This window comes from Heterocephalus glaber, unplaced genomic scaffold (genome assembly GCF_053883595.1).
Source record: "Heterocephalus glaber isolate CG9 unplaced genomic scaffold, H.glaber_assembly_v1.0 deba00000122, whole genome shotgun sequence".
Classification (NCBI taxonomy): Eukaryota; Metazoa; Chordata; class Mammalia; order Rodentia; family Bathyergidae; genus Heterocephalus; species Heterocephalus glaber.
The window spans coordinates 81,526,946-81,542,009 of NW_028258138.1; the positions used below are offsets into that span (position 1 = coordinate 81,526,946).

Below are 15,064 nucleotides of genomic sequence, written 5' to 3' on the forward strand. Positions count from 1 at the left end.
AGGATGCAGCTGTCATGTTTTGTGTCCCAGCAGTAGGAGAGCTGAGGAGCACAGTTCTCCTCTGTTCCCCATTCCGTACCCTTTTCCTCAGGAGGCAGTCACAAAACTACTAAGGAGATCAGTGTGGACATTCCTCAGATAATTGAGACTAGAAACTCCATTTGACCCAACAATTTTCCTTCTAGGCATCTTCCCAAAAGAGCTAAAGACATCATATTGCAGTAATCCATACACAGCCCTGTATGGATAGATAGCAGCACAGTTCATAGTAGCTAAATCTTGGAAGCAGCCTACATGTCCATCAACATGTGAATGGATAAAAGAAACATGGTATTTACACACAATCAAGTACTACTCTGCCATGAAGAAGGATAAATTTGAGTAACTTGTAGGAAAATGGATGCACCTTGAGACCACAGTGTTCAGTGAAATAAATCAGACACATAAGCTTAAATATTCCATGGTTTCTCTTATATGAGAAAACCAAAATATAAATAAATTAAAGAACAAAATAAAAAATAGATGATAGGAAATGGGGAGATAGATCTTTTGCAAGTGGAAAGGAGACCGAGAGATAGGGGAGTGGGTAGAGAAGAGAGGGAAGGGGCTGAATAAAGGAATTAAGATTAGTTACATGCATGCACCAATCCACATAAGGAATGTGAACGTTGTGGACTGCAAATATGATGAACATTAATGTTTTAAAAACAAGGCAGTCACCAAGGAGTTCCCACCTTGGGGAAGGCTCCGCCACAGAGAGAGAGAGCACCAAAGACCTGGGGGACAAGTCCTGATCGGAGCATCACTGTTGCTCTAAACGATCTCGCGGTGGGCCACACTGACCTCCTCTCTCTGACATTCTTGCTGCTGGTTTCTGCGTTACGCTCTGGCAGACTGAAGGGATCGGGACCCTCCAGGGATGGTCACTGTAGCTGCAAGATCGTTCCGTGTTTGGAGTCTGAAGAGTGGCAGCATCTCATCAGCACCGACACCTGCATCAGAGGCAGATGGATGTTTGTCCTTGTGTTCAAACTCCTGGATTCCGCAGGGTACCAGGGGCAGACCACGTGGTCAGGTGGGTGCAGGCAGTTTCCCGGAGAGCAGAATCTTCTAGAGACACAAACGTGAATGACTTTGGGAGGAAAGGGTGAACAGCAGTGAAGGCTATCAGGAGTGCCCAAGCTCAACGAGAAGTAGCAAACTATGGAGCTGAGAGCGGCTCCTTGAGAGCTAGACAAGCTAAGAATTGTGTCGTAAGCTCACTTTGCATCCGTAATGTTTTCTTTGGTGAAGTGGCCAAGCTTCTCACTTTTTCTTCCATGGCTTATTTTTTGTTTTGGCCTAACCGGAGATAACCAGGGTTTCATTGTTTTCTTCTAGCTGATTTAAAGTTTATGTTCCACATTTAGATCTACGAGCCGTTCTGAATTAATTTTTGTCCAGGGTGCAAGGACTGGGTCCAGGTTCAGCATGGGCAGTGACTGCATTGGTATGCAGCCCCGCGCAGCGCGTTCTTCCTCCCCAGCTCTTCTTTGTCTTGTCCCCTTTTCTGTGGGCCCTGGGCGCCAGGCCTCCTGTCCAGCGAGGGAGGAAGTGCTGAGACAGGTGTGGGCCTTGGGAAGGGTGCTGCTTTACTCCAGCCTCCAAGGACAAGGACTGGGTGGGCACCCTGGGCAGGTGCAGGGCACCGGCCCCAGGGAGGAGCCTGGTAAGGGTGGGCGGGGCCGCGGGCACCTGGGGCGTGGGCGGGGCCGCGGCCGCGGTGGATGTCCCGGAGGTCGACGCGGGTTCTCGCGGGCAGGCGCAGGCTGCGACCCCGCCAGGCGCCCGGACCCGCGGCGCTCCGGAGGCTGAAGCGCGGACGGGGGCGCTCGCCTGGACGCCGAGCTCGGCGCAGACGGCGCGGGGCTCCGCGGGGTGAGCTCAGGGGCTGCGGGCGGCGGGCGGCGGGCGGCGGGCGCGGGTCGCCTGGGGCCACGCTGGGCTCGTCCTCCGGGACGGCCGGGGCGCTGCTCCCCGGCGGCGGGCGCGGGCTCGGCTCTGCTCGCGGGGACCCGGCCCGGAGTCCTGGCTGCGGCTGCGCGGCAGCCCCGGGGCCCCGCCGAGCCCCTAGACCGGCTCCAGGGTCCCAGCAGCCCCTCGCCCTCCGTCGTCGCCATCCTCAGCAGGACCACCGGCTCGGTTACAGGACCTGGGCTCGGGCCGTCCGGAAACCTGCTCTCTAGGGCGGGTCTGGCTCCAGGGAGGCCTCGCTCCAGGCTTTGCGGGCTCCCAGGCCCGGGACACACGGACCCCTCCCGCCTCGGGGTGAGCGCGGGCCGCGGGGTGGCTGGGGGCGGCAGGATGGGGCAGCGCTGCAGCCCACGGGGGAGGCGGCTTCCCTGGGCTCTCCCTCGGCGCGAGGCGAGGTTTAGTCCCACACGTGACGCCTCAGGCGAGCAGGCGCTGGGCCAGGGGAGCCGAGAGTGCTGCGAGCACCGGCAGCCTGTCCTGACCGGTGTGGGCTCCGGCCCGCGTGACGCCGGCCGGCCACTGCAGGGTGGGCCGGTCCACGCCAGCACCGGCTCGGCTGGGCCCTGGTGACAAGGGGTGGGGCGGGCTAAACATCAACCTGGAAGCTGAGGGCGCCCTGGTCCGGAGGATCCTGGTCGCTCAAGGCACTGACCTGGAGCAGATGCAGGCCACACACCCCTGCGGCGGCTGCAGGAAGGTGACAGGTCGCGTAGCCTCTGAGTTTTGGCTTCCTCAAGCGTGACCCGTGGGTCTTACCATTACTTCACGTTACTGGGCGCCGATTTGAGGGTTCCTGCAGCGCGGGGAAGGCTTGGTTACCTATGAAACCATTGGCCTGGGCACAGCAGGCCCTCAGCCAAGGCCAGGCCCTCACTTGGCCCCTTTGAGTACACGGGAGACCCTCACCCAGACTCCACAGAGGGGATTTATAGCATTCGTGTGCGCTAGAAAGCAGACCTGTTACTCTAGAAACTTGCTCCTGGCGTGGCCTGGGGTTAAGAGTGTGTGGACTTCCACCCGCCTGCCAGAGTCTCTCCACTTGGAGAGCTCCCGCATTCCTGCATTTGCTCCTCAGGGTCTCTGCCTTTCTCTCCAGCTCCCTGCTCCAGCTGGCCTCTGCCTAAGCTGAAGGGAGTCTCACAAAACATTGTGTGGATGAGATGTTGAAAATCAGTTCATTACTTTGGGACACCAGAATGCAAACTGAAAACTTTGGGAGGAGTTTGTTAAAGAGTTTTAGCTTCTCGATATTCCTTTCGTACTATTACTTTTCAAAACCCCTTTTAAATGTGGAAGGATTTGCCTAGAAATACTAACTTGGTCATGCATGAGTTACCAGTCTTGCAAACACTGCACAAATGTGCTGAAGCACTGAATACCTGGAGTTTTCTCTGGTAGTCTCTTCTCCCCCTCGTGGATTTTTAAGAAGATGGCTTTGCAGTAATCCCTGCAGAGCAAGAGAAAATACTCCCTGGCACCCAGGGCCCAGCAGTCAGCAAAGAACTCAGTTTGGGAGTTGGGCACCGTGGAGGGGCTCTCGCTGGAGAGGCTGGGCCAGGCCGGCCACTGCTGTCCATGCAGCCCCGAATGCCTGTCCCAGGAAGAACTTCAGGGTAGTTGTTCTTTGTTGGTTGCTCATTCATTTTCCCTCAGGGAATCTTCTCTGATCAGCTGACTCGATATTTCCTGAGTCATTCTATGCAGGAAGCACAGCATGTGGAGACGGGCTTCTTGGCCACAAGTGTGAGTGTCTCTGCAGATCTGGTCTGAATTCCCCTGTGGACCCATTGCTGCCTGGTTCTGACTCCTGCAACCAGTGTGCCTCCCCAGAGTCTGGATTGAGGAGCTTGTGACAGACGCGATGGGGACTGTCCCTGAGTCTGTCTGTCTGTCCGCGCTTGTCTGCTGCTCATTGGCCAAGTGTCTGAATGGATCCGAACCCCAGCCACTACTGTCTCGAGCTCACCTCCCCGCTGGTTTTCATTGATTCATAAAATAGGAGAAAAGAGGGACATGGACTAGACTTACCTACGCTCTGTCCTCTCGCTCTCGCTCTCAAATCCCAGTTAGCCTAAGTGTTCTGTGAGCACAGGTGACACATTGAAGTGATGGTGTGTTGAGCTCTGTGCAATCTTTGGACTCCTTAGGGTATCAAGATGACTGCTTCTTGGGCCAGGGGTTTAGCTCAGTGGTTCCACCGCCTGCCTCGCAAATGCAAGGTCCCGAGTTCAATCCCCGGTACCAAAAAAGGTACCAAAAACAAAAAAAACCCTCAGGAAGATGACTGCTTCTTAAAATTGCAATCTCCTTGTATTCAGAAGCCCAATGGTTGGATGAACTCGGGACAAGGCAGGTGAGAAGGCCTCATTTATAGGGGCCCTGTGCTTCCTTACACTGAGCTTCCCTCCCACCCCTTCCTTCCCCCTCTTTCTCCCTAGCTTCTAGCCTGATGGAGATGCCCGCTGAATAGCCCTTCCTTGACAGTGAGCCCTCTGTCCGGGCAGCCTCTCCACCCCTTCCAGGCAGGGCGCTTATGTGCCAGGCCCTGCCTGTGCCCATGGGAGCTTCTGCCCTTCTCACAAGGGACACGCAGGTTCCAGGGTTGGCCGGTCAGCATCTTGGGGTCGGGAAGTCTCTGGCAGAGCAGAGTCGGGCGCTTCCAGGGACTGTTACAGCAGAATTCCTGCACTGTCTCTACACCCTTTATGATCTTCTCTCTTTTTAATGTGAAAAATGTAAAAACTAATCCTTTATGCCTTCTTTGGGAAACACCATGGATTCCATTACAGTCCTTATTTCAACATTAGAGAGGTTTTAATAGCATTGTTGCTCATGCATTTATTCAGTTAAGAGAAATGGGACCCTGGTCCTGGGTGGGAGTCCCCACCCCGGGGCACAGGGAGGCCGCTCTTTCTTCCTTTTCCTCTTGGGGCAGTGGAAGGGGGCATTTGCCACACGTGCCGTCTATGCATCCCATTTCCTATTTATTGAACAAAAATGCCTGTACCAAGAGCTCCATCGTTCCTTTCCCGGTGAGATCACCATGACTATCCAAGTTCGAGAACTGTCTTGCATAGCTAATGTCTTGCCCAGAGAAGGAGAAAATTATTTTTTGCCCTCTGTGCTGATGTGTACAGAACATGTGTTCTGAGTAGCTGCTCTTTCGCTGCCTCTTTTTCCAGTTGAAGTGGAACATAAACTATTTTAATTAATACTGTGCCACCAAAAGGGATTGAAATAGCCAATTGAATTCTGCCAAGATAGAGTCTTTTGATGAAAACATATCTTTATTGATTGTGGATGAAGAAAATCATTCTTAAAATGAAATCCAGAGAAAAATCATATCCCTCAGAGAAAATTTCTGAGTGGCAGGCCAAGATTAACATCCTAAAATTGAATTTGTGCTGCAAGCCCTGGCTGCCATCAGCAGCTGGGAGATGGTGCCGGCTGCCACCCTCCGACAGCCGTGAGCTGTCGTTCGGGATGAAATCAGCATTCCTGGTGTCCCTCCTGGTGTCCCCCCCGCCGGGAGGGCAAGGAAGGTGTCCCCAGCAGTGAGTTTGCTGGTGAGAGGGCTTAGGTCGAAGGCAGTGCTGGCCCTGTCCCGTGCCCAGTAGCCGTGGTAGGGGGCAGCCTGCGCCCCAGTACAGCGATCCTTGGTGTAGTGGACAGTGACTTCTGTTCGAGGGGACCCAGCAGGGACAAGAGGGGCCCCTCCCCAGATCTGTGCTCAGGATAGGCAGAGACGGGATGGTCCACAAAGTGCCTCCTGCCTCTGGTTTCTTCTGGCCTCTAGGGCCCGGCCAGTGCTCCCCAGAGCTTCAGCCACCTCCTAGCGCACCCACAGGAATCAGCTCTGAGTGAAAGTGATCCGTTCTGTGGCACCTACTAAGGTGGGCTTTGAGAACATTGCTGCCCTGCCTGGCCTGCAAGGTCCCATGGTTAACAGCAAGGTCTGCAGATCGGGTAGAGGAGATCTACATGTGGATTTGCCCCTGTGACTGCAGAGTCGTCGGCACCCTGGGCACCCCTGTGGTCAGGTCTCTTCTGGTTATTTTGCTTGTCTTGCTTCCTTCTAAGCAGCAGTAGGTGAATGGCTGTGCATGAACTGTGGGCCCTGCAGCCTCAGGCAGAGGCAGGGGTATGTGTGACTCTGGCAGAGGGTGGGGTCACCAAGCCCCATTTTCCTGCTAATCCTGAGGAGCACTGGGTCTAGTGCACAGCTGCTGTGTGGCCCTGGCCTGAGTGCGGTAGGGGGAAAGTCCAGCAGTGCGGAGGGAGGAGAGATAGGGCCGAAGGGGACCTGTTTCTGAGGAGGGGCATGTCCTGGTGTCCTGGTGCGAGGCTCTGCTTCCACGCGCGAATTGGGGTGGGCTCGATTCCATCCGTAACAGGAGACGGGTGGCTGATGTTTTCAAAAGTCAATTTTTAAAATAGGAGTTGTTTGCCTTTGCCAGTGCGAGGCCTCTGGTCTTCTCTTCCTCTCCCTGCTTCACTGGCTTTCCTAGACGTGGTCACTCAGCTGTGACTGACAGGCGAAGGGTTGTGAGCCCCAGGCAGGCGTCCCTGTAGCTGTGATGCTGTGTACTCTGCAGGGCTACGTTCAGATTATGTGACATAAAGAGGCCACTGGTCCTGCGCCCAGCTTCTGTCAGAGGCTTCCTGCCCGATGGCTTCTGTGTCAGCTGAGGTAGCTCTCACACCGACCGACCCTACGCATTCATTCATCTCGCAGGTGCGGGACCCTGATACGACACTGGGGTGACGCAGCCTTCAGGGTGTCCAAGGTGGAGCCGCACCTCAGCCTGGCTGGTGACGTGTGGGACCGAAGGCACCTGCTATCTCCACCCTGGTCACCGCGGGTGAGGGGCACTGATTGCCATTCATGGAGGAGTAAAGTGAGGTTTGGAGTAACGGGGTCACAGGTCCAGGGGTGTGTCAGGCTTGGGGTCTGAACAGGGGTCTGATTGCCCTGGGGCTCCATCCTTCCCTTGCTGGGGTCCAGTCACGAGCTGTCCCTGGGCACCGGGCCCCTCGAGGCCCTGACCACCTCTGCCTCTGGACATCACCATGGTGCTGTGTGGTCTCTGGGACTTGGCAGACCTCGGTGGATCTTTTAAACTGAATGTGCACATAGACAGGAAGAAGGGGCTGGGGAGAAGAGAGACCAGTTGAAGCCAGGAGATAAAGGTTAATAAAGGTGAAAGAAGAAGGTAGAAATGTTCCTACGAGATTAGGGTGGATATCTAGAAAAATAAGTGAAAGTAAGGCTGAGGTAAGACGTGCTAACATGGAAAGGAGACACGAGGCTCTCTGAAGGGTGCTCGGGTGACAGAGGAAGGAGGGCGAGGAGGAGTGCCGGTCGGTCCTGGGAAGGGCTGCTCATGGGTTTGGGCAGGATTTGACCCCGGTGTTGAGGGCAGCCAGTTCCCAGGACTTGGGGAGAGCGCTACTCCCGCTCACATTCACAGGAAGGTCTGCAGTTTGGTGCACATTAACCCATAGCACGCCAGAGCAGAGCAGCTTATGCAACTGTGCGCCTGCGTTGGCTTCTCAGAGGGAAGTGCTTCACTCGCAGGTCTGGGGCTGGAGGGCACCGTGCTGGCCTCGGCTGCCAGGTGGGTGGCCAGGTTCGGGTGAGAGGACAGACCGGAGGCCAGGCAGTGCACCCCTTCTGGGGGAGAATCTGAGCCTCAGAGTGCACGCATTCAAAGAAGGGCACTGGGCACCTCGCTGTCCACGGTGCCCTCAGCTGTTGGGCACCATGACTCCAGGCTGCTGGTGGATTTGCAGAACCTGCACAGGAGCTGCTTTGCCGACCCAGGCAGGGACAAGACACAGTGTGACGCTGAGCCATGCACGGGACCGGGGGTTCCGCTGTGCTTTCCAGGCAGCCCAGGGCCTGTGCCCTCCCATCTCGCTCAGTGCTTGACGAGTTTCATTAAGAACAGAGTTCACACAGCAGTGGGGATTTTCCTCCAACTTAAATGCTTTTAGGTAAAAAAGAATCAGTGACTTTCACTGTGAATATTCAGAGTTAAATGCAGCATACGCTACAGCAAAACAAACCAAACAAAGCCATGAACCCTAAAACTTCGAAGTTTTAAACAAGGGCTTTGCCCCTCCATGCCATTGTTCCCTGACTGAATGTAAATCGCATTGAGAGTGTCCTCCGAAAAGGGCCTGATCCTTCTATTCCCATTGCTGTCGGATGACAGCCAGGCACGGTGGTGCACACCCTAATCTCAGCACTCTGGGAGGCTGAGGCAGGAGGAGTCTGGAATTGAGCCCAGCCCGGGCAACTCAGCAAGTTAGTGACACTGTCTCACAATTAAAAATTAAAAATGAAAGGCTGGGGGTGTGGCTCAGTGTTATGGGGGGGCTCCAGTTACTGTGAACAGAACACAGTGCTCTGTGTCCCCGAGTGACATTGGAAGCCACGGTCAGAGCAGTCTTTGAGCCATGGTAGGAGAGCCACAGTGGACGTCTCTGGCCCCTTCGCTCGATGACTGGGCTGTGACTTCTCACAGGCTTTGTTGCATATGCATACACATTCGAGGTCTAGTGTGTTTGAAGTTCAGATTCATTCTTACATGGGTTGAGCTCTTTCTTTGACCTCTAGGTCATTTAAGCACCAGCTTTACCCGCCCGAGTGTCCCTGCCTGGAACAGGCCACTCACTAGAATCTCCTAATCAGCAGTCCACACTCAACACTAGTGCTTTTGCAGAGCTGGGCTTTGGTGCTGGGTAGAGTTAGTTCTGAAATCGTCACACTCTGGCAAGACAGGGCAGACGTGCTTGTGTTGTCTAAGTGTGCCCGGGCAGCCGGAGCCCGTGTCCACCTTCCTGAGGAGTGATCTGGTTACAGTCTGTTGGTACAGGAAGAAAGTGGCTTGGGGACCCTGTTCCAGCGGCTGGTTGGGGTGCAGGGCGTCTGCTGAGATCAGGCCACTGAGGGACCCTCAGGTGACACCTCCGGGTCCCTCCCAGCTTTCCTTAGTTTACTTTTCTCACCGTTCTTGGGTTGCCCTGCAGAGCTTATTCAGCTGAGTGGCCCTGGCCAAGCCCTTCACCCACTCTCGCATCTCTCTCTGGTCATGTTTATGCGGCTCCAACTTACACACAGTAAACTGCACAGGGGAAACGGTACAAGTCCCTGAGTTTTAACACCAGAGCTCCTCTATCTCCACCTAAACTCAAAATAGAAAAACAAAACTCTCTGTCTGCAAGATGGCCAGGTTGTTCTTTTTCTTGAAGAAAAGAACCCTGAAGTCTTCTGGCTGCAGGTTTTGAAGAAGCAGTGGCATTCCCGTGTCTCACAGAGGCCTCTGTCCAGTGTTAGGCCTGAGGCCCCCCCGGGTGTGTTAATGTGCACTATTTTCACTTTCCGGGGGGGTGGGGGGGTGGCCAGGCGGTGATGGTAGATATTTGTGTCTGAGTCATGCAGCCCTGTGGTTTTGGCTGGCTGTCCTCAGACCCTCGAGGGCTCTGGGTTTGTCTGTGTGAGGCTGGCAGGGCAGAGACCATGGTCTGGTGTCTCCTTGGACAAAGCTGCAGGATGGGCAGGTGAAGAGGTCCAGGCCCAGTGACATCAGCCGCAAAACCACACCTGCATCAGACTCTACCTGCTCTGCTCTCGGGCGGGTCAGGAGGAGGGAGGAAGCAGGCTGGGCTGGGCCGGGCGGTGCTGTCTCGTGGGGAAGCCTCAGGGGGCCTTCCCCTGGCCGTCCCGGCCACAGAGGCCGGCCGTGCTGGAGGCTGGGTGGGTACAGGGTTTATTGTCCTTTTGCTGGGCTTTTCTCTTTTAAAGAACAGCCAAAATAACAAGGGGTTTCCTTGGTAGATGGGTCAGACTGGGTGGGGCATCAGGGCAGGGTGTCTTGGGGTGCAGGTATGAGGTTCTGAATGGACGGATGGAAGCCTGGCCTGGCGCTCCCTGAGCCACCCCTGTCCCGGGTGATCTCGACCAAGTGGCGGCTCACCTGGGCCTTCGTTCCCGTCTCTAGGAGGAAGAGGTGGTTGTGATCTAAGAGGCCCCGTTTGTCTTTAGCTTCCAGTTATCAGAGGCCCCAGGGTGCCTGCAGGACCCAGTTCTATTCGAATTTCCAACAAACAGTGAGTGAACTGTATACATGTGTTCCAGGCAGTAAGAACAATTCGTGCTTTGCTATATGCACATTCCCAGTGTTGCACAAGGCATACTTATTTGAAAAATTACTTGTTGCTCACCTGAAATTCATATTTCCTTAGGCATCTTGTATTTTAACTTAGTCTGGCAACCCTAGTTAGTCCTGGGATGGCTGACTAGGATGTCATTGTTGAGTTTAGAAGGGTCACAAATTGCACTCTGGCGTGGACACAGGCTCTAGCATAACCGACAGCATTTCTGAGGAAAAATTGTAGTGAAATCCTGCCCAGGAAGTGAGGGAACTGTCTGCAGGAGAGAGACGTCACACCTGTCCCGGTGAGGAGCTCCCACAGGTCAGTCCTCCTGGGGACACGGGCTGAGCACCACTCTGAGCGGAGGAGGAGCGATTCCTGTTCGGAATTCCTCACCTTCACCTCAGCTCTGAGGTAACTGCTCCCCGTTTTGAGGCTGAGGAGAATGAGGCTCTGAGAATAATGCCCAGCTACCCACGAGGAGAGGGGAGAGGACCCACTCTGTCCTGTTTTCTTGCCTCTTCCCAAGAAAACATATTTTGAATTAAAATAACAGAGATGGTGATGTGCTGGATACAACATAGATCAGCCTGCATTTCCGTCTGTCAGGGATGCGCAGAGAGAGTGGGCCTGGATGTTTCCCCAGGCCTGAGTTCCACCTTGGCAGGATGACTCTGGTCCTGGCTGCTGCCTCTGCTGCCCGGTCAGCAAAGAAAGAAGTCCCTTCTTCCTCGCCTGGTGGTCAGAGCCATGAAAGGTGCCTGTTATCCTAGCAACTCAGGAAGCCAAGGCAGGAAGATTACAAGTTTGAGGAAAGCCTAGGAACTTAGCAAGATCCTGTTTTGACATAAAAAATGCAGAAAAAGAAAAAGGGCTGGGAGGTAGCTCAGTGTGAACAAAGGCCCTGGGCCTGATCCCCAGATCCCAGGAACCAAAAGGCAGAAACCCAGGAGCCCCTGTGGTAGGGAAGGAGGCCGGGAACCTGTGCCGCCTCAGGAGGCCTTGCATTTCTGCTGTGACCTTTGCTACTCAGTGTTGTTTCCTGATCAGGAGCGGCTGAGCTGCTGTCCTGAGCCCAGGTGGAGGCTGAGCCCTTAGGGAAGGTCTGGCTCCCCAGGGTGACGCAGTGGCCCTCCCCAGCCCCTTCATACCGGCTCCTGCCTGTCCTCCCCCACAGCCCGGTGCAGGTCCGGGCCTGGTCATTGCTGCTCGGTGTCCTGTGGCTGCAGCCTCGGAACACCCTTTAATTATTCGATTAAAAGTGTTTCCTGAAAAGTTTATCATTATAGCATTGAGAAATGACAAAATCACACACACATGCTCACATACACTCACACACACTCACGCCCCTGTACATTTTCGGGAACGGAGCACACTGAAAGGGGGGAAGCACGCTGCTTTCCATGCCCGGCAGCCCCTCCCATATTCCTGCTGCCGTCTACACGTCCAGGCCTGCTCCCTGGTGTGGACTGGCTTTGGGGAGCCCTGGCCTGGGTGATGAAACACTGGTTCTATTGCTTGTAGAAGTTACAGTGTGTGAATCGAAGTCTCAAATGCTGGATTAGAATGTGAAATCATAGCTGAGCTGCTTTTTTAATGTCTTCTTTTTTGTCCAACAGTACTGTTTTACATTGCATCTAAACAGACCAGATTTGGATAGCAGGGAAGGTAAACACCTATCCCCACCCAGGCAGTGGGGCTTGAGGTACTGTAATGATAAACTGAGGGCTGTGGCCCTGAACTTTGTAATCCCTGCCAGAGGCTTTCCTGCTGGTCTAGACATGCAAGTATTTGAGACAGAACGTGTGCCTTCGGACAGACACCTAGCTCACCGCCACCAGAGATTTCATCTGTCACCGGCTCGCCGTCAGCTTTTTCCTCTTTGGGTTTTTAATTTATTATTCATTTATTTTCCTCAGAGATTTCTGGAGAATTACAAGGACTCTCAAAAACATGGATTCCCTCCTTCCCCCAGTGACAGCAAGTACTGACTTCCCAGAGTTATTTTGTAAAATTTGACTACAAAATAGATGTAATCACCTAAAACGTGTGACCACGGAGATGTGCCCTCTTCTGGTCACTCCCTGTTCTCACTGTGAGGCTCACGGGGTCTCCGCGTCCCAGAGCCAGACATGGTCTAAAGTTACCCGGAGCTCATTCCTCACCCGTGTCCTCCAGAGTGAGGGACTAGGACAGCCAGCGGCCCCCAACGCCATTCCAGCCTGGACTCCAGAGTCGCAGGGTTTGTGACAGGAGCAGTGGGTGCCTGCCGGGCAGTGGCAGGACAGTGGTGGGGCCTGCTCGTTCCCAGCCCAACTGGATGCCCCCGAGACACCGGGATACAGGCGAGGCAGCAGCATTCTCTGCTCTGGCTTCTTATCTTTGTGAAGTGTGAACACAGATGTCAGTGCTAAGGGCAGCCTCTGGATTCCAGGAGCGTTTCTTCTACTGAGCAAGCTGGATTGCTCAGGCTCAATTTTGGTTCCTCCTGATTTCTTGTGTCTTTGCTTGGGTGTGTTTTGTTTTCTGATTTGGTCTCGATCAGAGAGAGAGCCCTGCAGCTATGCAAGGCTTTCATCTATGAGCTGTTTCAAGGCATTTACTTTTCTAGGCTCCGGGTACTTTGTGTTTTGCTGGGTGCTGGCCCATTTGTGAATGCTCACATGGATGCGTCCCGGCCGCAGGAGGGACCTCGGACTGCTGGCTGTGTGCCTGCACCTGCTCTGGGTCCAGGTCCTGGAGAAACCCAGTCAGCCAAGTTTGGATGAGGAGATCTGGTGTGTGACCTAACTGTTGCTATTGAAGTATGGAAAATAAGTCAAAAATAGTAGCAATAAGTCACCGAGCACTAACTACTCTGCCTGAATCTCATTTTCCTCTCATTCCTGCTGATCCCGCAGCTGCCACTTTATCCCAGGTCACAGGCAGGAAACTGAAGGTGGGAAGGAGGACAGACTGGGGTTGATTTATGGCCATGCAGGGGATCCTTGTTCTCTGCTTAGGGATACACAGTTTAAATAAAATACGGAAATTTGGCCAACCAGTATTGATTGTCATTCTGCGTTCAGAGCACTGTGCTTCGGGGAAGGTGGAGGATATAACACTGATTAAAAAAATGATTCCCTTGCTGGGTGTGGTGGTGCCTGTGATCCCAGCACATAGGAGGCTGAGGCAGGAGGATCGCTGTGAGTTTGAGGCCAGCCTGGGCTACATAGTGTGTTCAAGCCAGCCCAAACTGCATAGCAAGACCCCCCTCTCAAAAAGAAAAAGAAAAAAAAAGATTCCCATCTTTCCCAGAGAACACAGAAGCAAGAGCTGTCGAGATCAGTTTGGTCAAAGGAAGATCAGTAAGTACCCAGGATGAGCCAGGTACTGTGCTGAGCACAGCCCCGTGCCTGTCTTTGGGGAAGCTGTGTCATCTCAGGAGAGGCGGGAATGTGGAGGAACTGTTTTCCTGGTACTTGGGGTTGAACCCGGTGAACCATGCCTTCATACAGCTACATCCCAGCCCTTTTTTTACTTTGAGACAGAGACTCACAAAATCACTGTTTCCCCGGGTTGGCACAAACTGTTGATCCTCCTGCCTCAGCCTCCCAGGGTGCTGGGATCACAGGCGTGAGCCATCATGTCCAGCTTGGAGGAGACAGTTCTGAGGGACTGGGAAGTGGAGTACCACAGGTTGGGAGCAGCTGCTAGAATGGGCTGCAGGTGCTCAGCCCCTGCCTGCCAGGGGTCGGGTCACTCAAGCAGACCCCGTTCTTCCTGGCTGCTTCCTGAGCCCCGCCTGCTGCCTGCGATGGGGTTTCCGCCTGGCCACCCCTTCGAGGCCTGGGTCCCGCTGTGGGCACAGCCGGGTCCCAGGTCCGTCGTGGGCTCCGGAGCCGGCCGGGCCCTGCAGCCTGCAGGTGAAGGTCGCCGGCATCTGCGTCAGCTCCCGTTTTCTTCTCTTTAACGCTTGTGCACACATTTGTGCTTCTGTTCCATATTCATTCCATTCTGGTGTTTATATTTTCTATAAAAATTATTTCATTAATTACCCAACTATTTGATAGAAAGTTACTGATATTTTCACCTAAAGTACTAATTTTGGTTATGCTTATTTTTTCTTTATATTATTTTTGATGTCTTTAGTTTCTTATCAAATTTGCCATAGATTGACTCAGATTGTTTTTTTTCCCCAAAGATTTGTAGGTTGTTTTTTAATTTTTATTTTATTTATTCTGGTTTTGAGACAGGTCTCTCTAAGTTGCCCTGGCTGGGCTTGAACTCGAGATGCTCCCGCCTCAGCCTCCCAAGTGCTGAGTTTACAAGCATACACTGCCTCACCGGGAATGTTTTATAACCATGTATGGTTTTATCTGCACTGTTTTCTTCCTGCTCTTGCTTTTATAGAATATTTTAATTTTGATGTTTAACTTGTTAATCTTTTGTCATTTCCCTTCTTAATATATGCACTTAAGCATATAAGTTTCCTTCTAATACAAAAATCTAAGTCTGGCAAGTTTTATTGGATGATATTTTCATTGTCATTTGGGTCTTAAAGAGTATCTAATTTTCACTATGTTTTCTTGTGGCCCAAGGATCATTTAGAGTTTTTTTGTTTGTTTGTTTTGGTTTGGTTTGGTTTTAGTTTCCAAATATTCCAAACTTCCGTGTTGTGTGGTATTGAGCAGTTGCTTGGAGAAGTAAGTTCATTATTTTTATTCACTTTGTTCCAGTAGTGTTCCCTACACGATATTAATTCTGTGGAATGTTTTGAGATTTGTTTTGTGACCTAACATAGTCAAGTTTTATAAATGTTGTATACATGATTTAATTGAGTATGTTTTTAAAAATACCTGAATGGAGGGGTCTATTTGTGCCTATGATATTACGCATGTAAATTATGTGA

The 15,064-nt window shown here is 53.0% G+C and overlaps 1 protein-coding gene across 6 annotated transcripts in view; it reads left to right on the forward strand.

Annotated features, from left to right (window-relative positions):
- The first annotated feature begins 1,741 nt into the window (after positions 1-1,741).
- The window catches only part of Wdr72 (WD repeat domain 72), a 178,583-nt gene continuing 165,260 nt past the window's right edge, over positions 1,742-15,064 (forward strand). For 2 of the 6 annotated variants that reach the window (XM_021260918.2, XM_021260910.2), the window contains exon 1: positions 1,755-1,917. The gene's annotated coding sequence lies outside the window, so the exon portion shown is untranslated. Of the gene's footprint in view, positions 1,918-2,028; positions 2,308-6,748; positions 6,876-15,064 lie in introns of those variants that run through there. The other 4 variants (XM_004835376.3, XM_087180407.1, XM_013074273.3 and 1 more) reach the window with 4 other exon arrangements.